Source organism: Dendronephthya gigantea, unplaced genomic scaffold (assembly GCF_004324835.1).
Source record: "Dendronephthya gigantea isolate DGI-Jeju-01 unplaced genomic scaffold, DenGig_1.0 000390F, whole genome shotgun sequence".
NCBI classification, from domain to species: Eukaryota; Metazoa; Cnidaria; class Anthozoa; order Malacalcyonacea; family Nephtheidae; genus Dendronephthya; species Dendronephthya gigantea.
This window is the reverse complement of record NW_021163400.1, coordinates 40,857-52,770: the sequence shown is the minus strand read 5'-3', so window position 1 is coordinate 52,770 and position 11,914 is coordinate 40,857. Positions and strand designations below refer to the sequence as shown.

General features: G+C 36.2%; 1 long non-coding RNA gene across 1 annotated transcript; it reads left to right on the top strand.

Moving 5' to 3' along the window:
* Positions 1 to 6,787: 6,787 nt before the first annotated feature.
* On the top strand, positions 6,788 to 8,412 carry LOC114542758. Its single transcript, XR_003689752.1, has 5 exons — positions 6,788 to 6,866; positions 7,011 to 7,085; positions 7,397 to 7,563; positions 7,697 to 7,785; positions 7,874 to 8,412. It is a non-coding gene; the product is annotated as an uncharacterized LOC114542758 (long non-coding RNA).
* Positions 8,413 to 11,914: the final 3,502 nt, after the last annotated feature.

Below are 11,914 nucleotides of genomic sequence, written 5' to 3'. Positions count from 1 at the left end.
TTAGTTTACTTTATCCTTTACGAAGTTCATAATGAAAACGGTTATGGTACGATTCGAACCATCGATTTAACACTTGGGACCATCGTCTTCGCCTCTAGACCGCAAGGTCTTGTGCTGGATGACCATGGTTATTTAGTTTACTTTACCCTTTCCACGAAGTTCATAATGAAACGGTTATGGTAGGATTCGAACCATCGATTTACCACTTGGGAGACCATCGCCCTCGCCACTAGACAGCAAGATCTTGTGCTGAACGGTTATGGTTATTTAATTTACTTTATCCTTTTAACGAAGTTCATAATGAAAACGGTTATGGTAGGATTCGAACCATCGATTTAAGACTTGGGAGACCATCATCTTCGCCTCTAGACCGCAAGGTCTTGTGCTTGATGACCATGGTTATTTAGTTTACTTTATCCTTTCACGAAGTTCATAATAAAAAATGGTTTTGGCAGGATCCGAAACATCGATTTAACACTTGGGGGAAAATTTTCTTAGCCACTAGACCACAAGTTCTCGGGGGAACGGCTATGTTATTTGATCTACTTTATCGTTTTCACGAAGTTCATAATGAGAAAAGGTTAAGGTAGGGTTCGAACCATCGATTTAACACTTGGGAGACCATTGTTTTCGATACTAGACCACCAGATCTTGTGCTGAACGGTTATGGTTATTTAACTCACTTTATCCTTTTCACGAAGTTCATAATGAAAAACGGGTATGCTAGGATTCGAACCATCGATTTAACACTTGGGAGACCATCGTCTTCGCCACTAGACTGCAAGGTCTTGTGCTGGATGACTCTGGTTATTTAGTCTACTTTATCCTTTCACGAAGTTCATAATAAAAAAGTTTGGCGGATTCGAAACATTGATTTAACACTTGGGAGAAAATTGTCTTTGCCACAAGACCACAAGTTCTTCGGGTGAACGGCTATGTTTATTTGATCTATTTTACCGTTCTCACGAAGTTCATAATGAAAAACGGTTATGGTAGGATTCGAACCATCGATTTACCACTTATGAGACCATTGTCCTCGCCACTAGACGCAAGATCTTGTGCTGGATGGCCATGGTTATTTAGTTTACTTTATCCTTTTACGAAGTTCATAATGAAAACGGTTATGGTAGGATTCGAACCATCGATTTAACACTTGGGAGACCATCGTCTTCGCCACTAGACCGCAAGGTCTTGTGCTGGATGACCCTGGTTATTTAGTCTACTTTATCCTTTCACGAAGTTCATAATAAAAAATAGTTTTGGCGGGATTCGAAACATCGATTTAACACTTGGGAGAAAATTGTCTTTGCCACAAGACCACAACTTCTTTGGGTGAACGGCTATGTTTATTTGATCTATTTTACCGTTCTTACGAAGTTCATAATGAAAAACGGTTATGGTAGGATTCGAACCATCGATTTAACACTTGGGAGACCATCGTCTTCGCCACTAGAACGCAAGGTCTTGTGCTGGATGACCCTGGTTATTTAGTCTACTTTATCCTTTCACGAAGTTCATAATAAAAAATAGTTTTGGCGGGATTCGAAATATCGATTTAACACTTGGGAGAAAATTGTCTTTGCCACAAGACCACAAGTTCTTCGGGTGAACGGCTATGTTTGTTTGATCTATTTTACCGTTCTGACGAAGTTCATAATGAAAAACGGTTATGGTAGGATTCGAACCATCGATTTACCAATTATGAGACCATTGTCCTCGCCACTAGACGCAAGATCTTGTGCTGGATGGCCATGGTTATTTAGTTTACTTTATCCTTTTACGAAGTTCATAATGAAAACGGTTATGGTCGGATTCGAACCATCGATTTAACACTTGGGAGACCATCGTCTTCGCCACTAGACTGCAAGGTCTTGTGCTGGATGACCCTGGTTATTTCTCTACTTTATCCTTTCACGAAGTTCATAATAAAAAATAGTTTTGGCGGGATTCGAAACATCGATTAACACTTGGGAGAAAATTGTCTTTGCCACAAGACCACAAGTTCTTCGGGTGAACGGCTATGTTTATTTGATCTATTTTACCGTTCTTCCGAAGTTCATAATGAAAAACGGTTATGGTAGGATTCGAACCATCGATTTAGTCTACTTTATCCTTTCACGAAGTTCATAATAAAAAATAGTTTTGGCGGAATTGGAAACATCGATTTAACACTTGGGAGAAAATTGTCTTTGCCACAAGACCAAAAGTTCTTTGGGGTAACGGCTATGTTTATTTGATCTATTTTACCGTTCTCACGAAGTTCATAATGAAAAACGGTTATGGTAGGATTCGAACAATCGATTTAACACTTGGGAGAAAATCGTCTTCGTTACTAGGCCACAAGGTCTTGTGCTGCACGGTTATGTTATTTAATTTACTTTATCCTTTTCACGAAGTTCATAATGAAAAACGGTTATAGTAGGATTCGTCCCATCGATTTAACACTTGGGAGACCATCGTCTTCGCCACTAGACCGTAAGGTCTTGTGCTGGATGACCCTGGTTATTTAGTCTGCTTTATCCTTTCACGAAGTTCATTATAAAAAATAGTTTTGGCAGGATTCGAAACATCGATTTAACATGCACTTGTTAGAAAATTGTCTTAGCCACCAGACCACAAGTTCTTTGCGTGAACGGCTATGTTATTGATCTACTTTATCGCTTTCACGAAATTCATAATGAAAAAAGGTTATGGTAGGATTCGAACCATCGATTTAACAGTTGGGAGACCATCGCTTTCGCCTCTAGACCAAAAGGTCTTGTGCTGGATGGCTATGGTTATTTAGTTTACTTTACCCTTTGTACGAAGTTCATAATGAAAAACGTTATGGTAAGATTCGAACCATCGATTTACCACTTCTGAGACCATTGTCCTCGCCACTAGACTGCAAGATCTTGTGCTGGATGGCCATGGTTATTTAGTTTACTTTATCCTTTTACGAAGTTCACAATAAAAATAGTTTTGGCAGGATTCCAAACATCGATTTAAAACTTTGGAGAAAATTGTCTTGGCCACTAGACCACAAGTTCTTCGGGGAACGGCTATGTTTATTTGATCTACTTTATCGCTTTCACGAAGATCATAATGAAAAAACGGTTATGGTAGGATTCGAACCATCGATTTAACACATGGGAGACCATCGTCTTCGCCACTAGACCAAAAGGTCTTGTGCTGGATGCCCATGGTTATTTAGTTTACTTCATTCTTTTCATGAAGTTCATAATGAAAAATGGTTTTGGCAGGATTCGAAACATCGATTTACTACTTAGGAGACAGTTGTCTTAGCCACTAGTCTGCAAGGTCTTGTGCTGAACGGCCATTGTTATTTAGTTTACTTTATTCTTTTCACGAAGTTCATAATGAAAAAAGGTCATGGCAGGATTCGAACCATCGATTTAACACTTGGGAGACAATTGCATTAGCCACTAGACTGCAAGATCTTATGGGAATGGCCATGGTTATTTAATTACTGTATTTCTTTTGACGAAGTTTATAATGAAAATCGGTTATGGTAGGATTCGAACCATCGATTTACCGCTTGGGAGACAATTGTCTTCTCCAATCGACTACAAGTACTTGTGCTGAACGGCCACGTTCATTTAATTTACTTTATCCTTTTCACAGATTTATAATGAAACACGGTTATGGTAGGATTCGAGCAATCGATTTGCCACTTGGGAGACCATTTCAGTTTGACAACCTTCAATCCAGCTGTTTTTGTAGCATTTTAGTAAAATTTTGTATGTTCCTTCACAGGCAGCTAGTGATCTAGAATAAAAATAACCAATGATTCAATATTTTGTCCGCCACCACCCAAGGTGTGTGTACATAGCTTTTACTAGTAAACAACTCTAATATGTCTTTCCCTGAACAAGTAAAGTTGTCGGGCTTAAATAGAAATAAACACACTTACAATGATTTCACAACTTCTTCTTCTTCTCGTTCCCGTTTGCTTCTATCCGATTCGTTAAACAAGTTATTTAAAGAAATTCTCTAAAGCTGATAACGTGATGTTATCATTGAATCACCATCTTTTGGTGTATGGAAATGAATATTGTGTTTTCGTACTGCTTAATTCACGACCAATATGTCGGTTGGTCGGCAGCTCTATATATTTTTTATGATATTTATTTCATCTAACGAGTTTCGTACATCTCGACCAATTAATATGGCATTTAAGAGTACTAATTGCACGGATTTGGATGGATTGGCTGCGGATGGCATAACCTTGAGTATTTGTGGAGATATTGCTTTTCGATGTCGGGTCAACATACAACGAGTTCGTTTTGAATCTAAATACAAAGTCTCATTTGCGATTGCTAAAGAAACGAAACATGGATTTGTTAGTCTAGTCCGTGTACGAAGCCTTCAAGCAGGATCTAACAATGTGTGTGGATGTTTCGCCTAATCCTGGTCCTCAATCTTTTGATAATAATCAGTCGGATGAGATGTCTCAACATCGAAAGCAGTTACGTTTGATGAACACGTTTCGACCCGCTAATAATCCTGAGGAGCATAGTTCAATGCTTGGGCAGTTGAATCTACAGAAAGGTTGGTTGTTCCATATGACCTATAGGAATATTTGCTATAATACCTACTTCGCAAACACCACCGCCACACTATACAAACACTATCATCCTGCAAATCATCAGGAAGCTATCCCTGTTAGAATCACGGACCGTGTCCCAAAGCCTGTAAATATATATGGCAGAAATTATATTAAGAGAATCAATCTCATCAATATTCCTTTATCAGGCATTGCCAACACTCCTGATACAGCTGTTACTCAGTTTTGTTCTTTTGGTCTTCTCAACTGACGGTCTATTCGGGACAAAGCGAATTTAGTCAAAGACTATGTGGTTGAGAATGAATTTGATATATTTGCGATTACAGAAACCTGGCTTCACCCTGACAAATTTGATCATATATCTTTTGGGAATTTCACCCCGAAGGGCTACTCCTTTAACAATATCTCGAGACAACAAGGTAGAGGGGGAGGCATTGGTATACTATACAACAACACTTTAAAAGTCAAGCTGGACTCGGCGAAAATGTTCTCACACATTAAGTCTTTCGAAGTGATGGGTATGCAAATCAATGTGTCATCTCAAATTCTAAATATAATCGTATTATATCGACCTCCATGTAGACGATAAGTCGGAATTAACAACAAAAAAATTCTCAATCTTGTTGATTCTTTTAATCTGGAACAACGTGTAAAACAACCAACACACTTTGCTGCACTGTTAATTTTGAGGTGCTAAACTAGCACCAACGAAGGTGTCAAATCAGCACAATGCAGTGGTGCTAAATAGAAAGTGCTATTTTGACACCAATTTCGGCGCTAATTTAACACCATCAAATCTGACATTACGCTAAAAGTGCCAATATGACACCTTTTAAATTCAGCACCATTGTAATGTGTTGAAATAACACCTCTGTTGCCGACGGAAAGTGCTAAAATAACGCTATATTGAGAGCTAAAGTACGGGGTGTCAAAATAACACTAAATGGCGGATAGGAAAAAAGCGGTTCTTTAAGTAATTATTGGAAAATAAGTCCGTATTTTCAATTCATGATCAGATGTTTTGGAACAAGAAATTCCTGTGCGTTTTGGCGCAACTATTCATCTGAGTGATCTGACGACATGGAAATTCGGCTTGTTCTGATACAAAAAAACCGATAGAGACGAATACTAGACAAATGGTAGATCGATAGTATCGATATTCGATAGTGATTCATTGTCCTTTTCATTTTATCAAACTATGTTATTCTGCGCTATATTTTCGGACTGCCTATGTATTGATTGCTACAAAGTATTTATTTCGCAATCGCCTGCGCTATATGTATGTCCATATAAGGAACAAAATGTAACACGTGATCAGCGCCTGTATGCAAATTTTTGAGCGCGTCGTTTGAAAACTCTTTTGAAACGTACTTCATACTGCCATGTTGAAGACGTTTTGAGCGTTATTTCTTAACTATTTTGGTACTTCTGAATATGCTGAACAACAACGAACTCACATAGGGAAATATCAAGACAATTGGCTATGACATTATCTCAGAAATATCTTGGTAAGTTGAATTGAATTGAATTTGATCGAGTACGGAGGTCCATGTTCGCTCAAACGGCCAAATCGCCAAACAAACAAATGTGTGTTATTTTTTATTATAGAGAAGCCAAATGAATTCTACTTTTAATACTGCGATGATCTCTTTAGCAATCTGGGTCAAAGAAAATATCATTGCAATAATAGGTATCTATTCATGTTTATTTTTTTTATCGTGATTTTATGAAGCATCTGCGCTAGTCTCTTATATTGATGTAATTTAACGATATTTTATCCTATATCAACATTTGACAATTTATGCTCTATTTTGATACATTTGATGTTAGAGAAAGTTTTTTGTTTAATGAAATATCAATGCCTGTGTAATATATCTTTTGATAAAATTATTGAGAAGTATAATCTGCTACAGGTTAGCTGAAAGTACTATTAATAGCCTGCTGAAAAATTTGAGTTTAACATGTATTCTAACAATTATAATTGTCAGTCATTCAATTGCCCAGCTATTGATTGTGTTCTATAGTAACGTTGAATTGTGGACTGATACATTTATCAACTATAAATAAGTCTACAATATCTATATGATTAATTATTATTCTTTTCTATTTTAAGTTTTCACCAAGAGTGAACAAAGGCTTCAATGTGGAAAATTAAGGGGAAACTGTAATTCTAATGATTCACAAGGGAATAAGGGATGTGTATACAATTAATGTATCCAACCATGGAAGAAAAACAAAGTATTTCACCTATGATAATTTAGAAATATCCCTTTCTTGCTGACTCAATTGTGGTGGAACAGTAAGTGATAACCTTGTTGTTATACATAATCTTTATGATTATCTATGTGTACCACCTCTATGATACCCTGGATCTGACTTGTTAAACATCTGGAATGGATCTGACTTGTTAAACATGTTGATAATTCAATTTATTTTGATACAGGGTTCATGGATCATAACAAGGCCAAGGGTAGAAACAATTTAAGAAAAATATCCTGCACTCCAGCTTATTACAGAGGTAAGTTTGCTTTTAGTTTACATCATTCATGTTGATATAAAGTACCTGTTTGATTGATATCAAGTGCTCTATTTCAACACTTTGCCATAATTCTTGTTGAGAAACTATCCAAACAGATAATTGACTGCCAAATTTCTTTGTTCGACATAATACCCATGTGTGCTAGTTGGCAACTTTTTAGTTAGCCTGTCATATTTCGTGTAAAATTCTCATTAATATTTTAGTTAATTGACAGAGTATGGGTTCTAAATTACCAGTAGAATAATTTTCTTTCACAATGTATCTAGCATACTGTATTAATTCTTTTTCAGGTAAAAGCTGAATTTTAAAGAGTAAACTACAAGTTGATCCATGATATGGTTGGCAAATTTCAATCCATTGATTCAGAAAAATGTTTTGGACTATGCCAAGAAATGTAACAAGAAAACTACATTGGTTCTTATAAACAGAGTGGAGAGAGCAATTGCTGGGAAATCAGGTAAATCATGCGATTAATAATAATTTGTCAAAGCCAATGGCACAATTACAATATTATAGCAATACAGGCTATTGCTACATGAAATATGGCCTATTTAGAATCTATCTATATTGATAAACAATTTTTTTAACAGACATCAAGAGCACAGTTGCTTAGATTTTGAAGGAACCATTGAAGGAGAATGCAGGAGAATCTCAGTCTCTCTTCTTTAAGATTTGTTCTGTAAGTGTAAGAAACTCTGCATGTGGGCTGATTTTGTTTTTTAAACACTTTTAAAGTCCTTTTAAAAAACATTGGTTTCTTATTATAGGTTGTTGATTCCATAGATCAGGATAATTGGTTCAGAAGACCTTTCAGATGTTCAAACTTTGATGATTGCGGTGGAGGGGCAAATGTTAACTTATTCAAGAACAGACTCAACCTTATTTTATCTACTAAACATGGAGTACATTGCTGGTGTGGCAAATGGAAACTGCTCTCGTCAGGAAGCCTTAGGACAAAAACTTTTAAAGGACGTTAAGTACCCTAGACATTTTATACACTCTTGTACATAGATTTTCCTGTCACAACATATGTAGAAATAAATATTTTTAAATCGCATTTTGTCCACTTTGTATGATTATAGCTTATGCTATTTAGTCGCTCCATTGCTAGCGCTAAAAGTGCAAAAACTAAACCACACAAACTTCGGGTGTTAGATTAACACCATAAATTGGCGTAAAAGTAGCACCAAAGATCGTGCTAATTTGACACCTTATTTCGCGGTGTCAATTTAGCACCCGAAATGGTGTTATTCTGTACCTTTTTATCTGACACCTTTTTTGGTGTCAATATGACACCGCAAAATTAACAGTGTGGTCACACGTTAGACCTTATCTTGTCTCGCCATGAGGAAAATATTGTTCAATCTATTGACGTTCATGATCCATCTATATCTGACCATTACACGGTTACATATGAACTCAATTTTAAAAAACCATTGTTTCAGAGAAGGGTCGTGGAGTCACGTAAAATTAAAGCAATCAATATGGACTCGTTCCTTAATGAAATTAGGCTATCTCCGATTAACACTGGGAACACGGCTGATATAAGTGCGAAAGTCAACCAATACAACTCGGAGCTGCCCAAAATTCTGGATCATCATGCACCACTTATTTCAAGAGAGATAATTATTCGTCCAGCTGCACCTTGGTACACTGAACAAATTAAAAACGAAAAACGTATCAGAAGGAAACTCGAGCGGGTATGGCGTAAGTCAAGACAATCCTGTGATCGTCTAAAATACAGTCAGCAATGTCGCCGTGTCAGTGAGCTATTATAGGAAAGTTGTACTCGTTATTATTCTGAAATTGTTAGAGATAATTGGAGTGACCAAAAGAAATTATTTAAAACCGTTGGAAAGTTACTACATTATACCCCTGATTCTCAATATCCTGTGTGCCAATCTGATGAGAATCTAGCTAACAATTTTATGACTTTCTTTGAGGACAAAATTAATAAAATATATGAAGATCTAACGGAATCCACTTAGCTAAATAAAATGTCGTTGTTTGCAGCTAAATGAAATGTCGTTGTTTGCAGTAATCCTCAGTTATTCTCCTGGTTTCTCATCGTTCCCAGTCTCTTCATCCTTACTGCGAAAACTGGTTTGAAAATATTAAAGATTTGGTGGAGAAATACTTCAAGTGTGTGGTCTTCTTTTTTCTTTATATTTTGTTATGTAAAAATGTAATATTTTGGTATGTTGATTTTTGTTTAAGTTCGTGATGTATTTCTATGTAGCCTCAGTCTTATCCTAATGGGAATTTTTTTTTAGATGTGAAGAGAGGACGGCCAACATAATTAAAGCTCTAAATGTGCTTTGTAACATATTAGGAACGTTATCTCCACTATATGAGGTATAAAATTTTAGTACTTTGAATAAATTTTAGTCCATTTTTCTAGACATTAGCGATATTATGAATCTTTTCTAGTTTTATAACTCCTTGATTTTTACAGGAAGAAATACTTGAGAATTCAGTGTTGCCACATTTAGACCACATTGTCAAAGATCGGGATATTTCTGTGCGGATCCGAGCTGTCCAGCTTCTGGTCGATGTTATTGAATCCTCTGATTCACCGAAAGTTTGCGATGTTTGCATATAATCGAGAAGGTACTCAATACAATCATTTTCAGACGGTTTCATTTCTCCACTCCAATTTCCCTCTTCATTCGTGATGAGCTGATACTGTACTTCAATAGAAAATTCTTTCTTATCAGTGAAAGCTTCCTGACCTGAACCTAACTATATATCCGCAAATTGGATCGTTTTACACGGGGGTCGTGAATGCAAACGCATCAGTGAAGTAAAAGGATATATATTTCATTTATCAATTCCAGATTGCCACTGTCCAGTTGATCCTCTCAAGCGATACGTTAAGCCGTCATGTAAAGAACATGTAAGGTAATTATAGAGACTGCAAGGTATATGTAGGAACATCTAGAGACATAAAATTACATCTAATCACTGTAATTTGTCTTTGTTGCTGCAGCCTCAGGATGAAACAGCATAGAAAGACATCAAGGAGGCTGTATTAGGATTAGTACGCTTGTTCAAGGTAATGAAGGACATGCAGAGATTGTCCACACATATTCGTTCATTGTGATGAAGTTATTTTCGTGAACAAAAATAAGTGTAATTTAATGCCACACTTGCTTCTCTTTCAGTAATTTCATTCTATTTTCGCAGTTAAAATTGTTGCGTAAACCTCAAGAACGAGCCGAACGAATATTCAATATATTAGTGTACCACATAAAAACTCATTATGACAATGGCTATCGACGTATAGTATAGTGCATCGGAAATACGGCTTTCGGTAAGGCAAATTCAATTTTATTTCTCGCGATTTTTCTATGATGTCTCACATTGTGTTTTCTTAAAGATTCTTCAATGTTTCCTCAGTCTGCGAGCTGACAACGTCTAGGCCTTGTGCAAGACAAAAGTAGAAAAGTTTAATTCACTTCGTATTTTGTTTGTTCTGAAAGAAAATGTTGGTTAATGACGATAGTGCCACGTATGTCAGGTATTCTGCTTCCAAAATTCCTTTTCTTGTTTGCGTAATATTCTCATTTTTGTTTAGTTCTGCAGAAGATAAGACAAACGGGATTGTTTCACTGCCTTACAGCGAGGCGATGAATGTTATTCTTGTGTGCTTACAACAGGTAAACTTTTCTATCATAATGTATCATCTGGCATTAAGTTTCGATTGAAGTTCAACTTTCTTCATTTTCTAGGAATTGGAATGGGAGGTGTTGGATGTTCTTCTGAGGAACTTTCCAGAGGCACTGCAAGATAAAAACTTGATACTTTCTGGAGAGCAATATTTACGTTCAATATCTACAGTCTTCTCTAAAATGGGAAGGGAAGTGAAGTTGTGTACTTTTCACACCAAAATCATGAATTAAAAATTTTACTTTGCATTCAGGTTTCAAATTACAATTTTTTTCCTGGATTATTTCGTGTTCCTAACGATATGCGCCGACCTCATTTGTACGCTAGAATTTTTCCAGTACGGTTCTTATCAATCAGTTTTTTGCATATATCATAATATCTTACCATAATTATACCAAAACCATACCATACCATAACCATACCATATCATATAATCATATCATATAATCATACATATATCATATCATATAATCATATCATATAATCATATCATACCATAACTAACCTTAACTAAATCATACCATACGATAACCATATCTTACCATAATAATATCACACCATACCATACCATAACGAAATCATACCATACCATAACCATGCCTATCATACCATAATTATATCCCACCATACCATAACCAATTTATACCATAATTATATCATACCATACTAATGATTTAATTGGATATTTTATTGTAACACGTGCAGGTATTAACGGAGCTGTGTACGTACCACATTTTTATTGGTCAAGATGAACAGGTAAGAATCTGCGTGACTTTATTTTCAGCGGTTGTCTGTTCTTGCTTAAACGTTGTTGTATATTTCGTCTAGTGTTGTCTAATGCGTACTTGGTTGCTCATTTCGCGACCTTAAGCGTATCTTGTCTCACCATATGTATGGTAGAAATGCCTTCAGTTATGGCAAGGTATGGCTACTTAAAATAGTCTGGAATTTGAGACGTTTTTTATGTCCATTAGCACTTTGTAAGAATGAAGTTGATTTAAGTAGTTGCAGCGTTTTAGAAGTTTATTTATTTGGAGATATTTGAAATCGTGCCTTGATAATGTGCTCAGTGAATTTACAGAAACGTTTTTCAATAAACTGCAGCCTAAACGTAACGTCTCTTGTGATGCGAGATACTC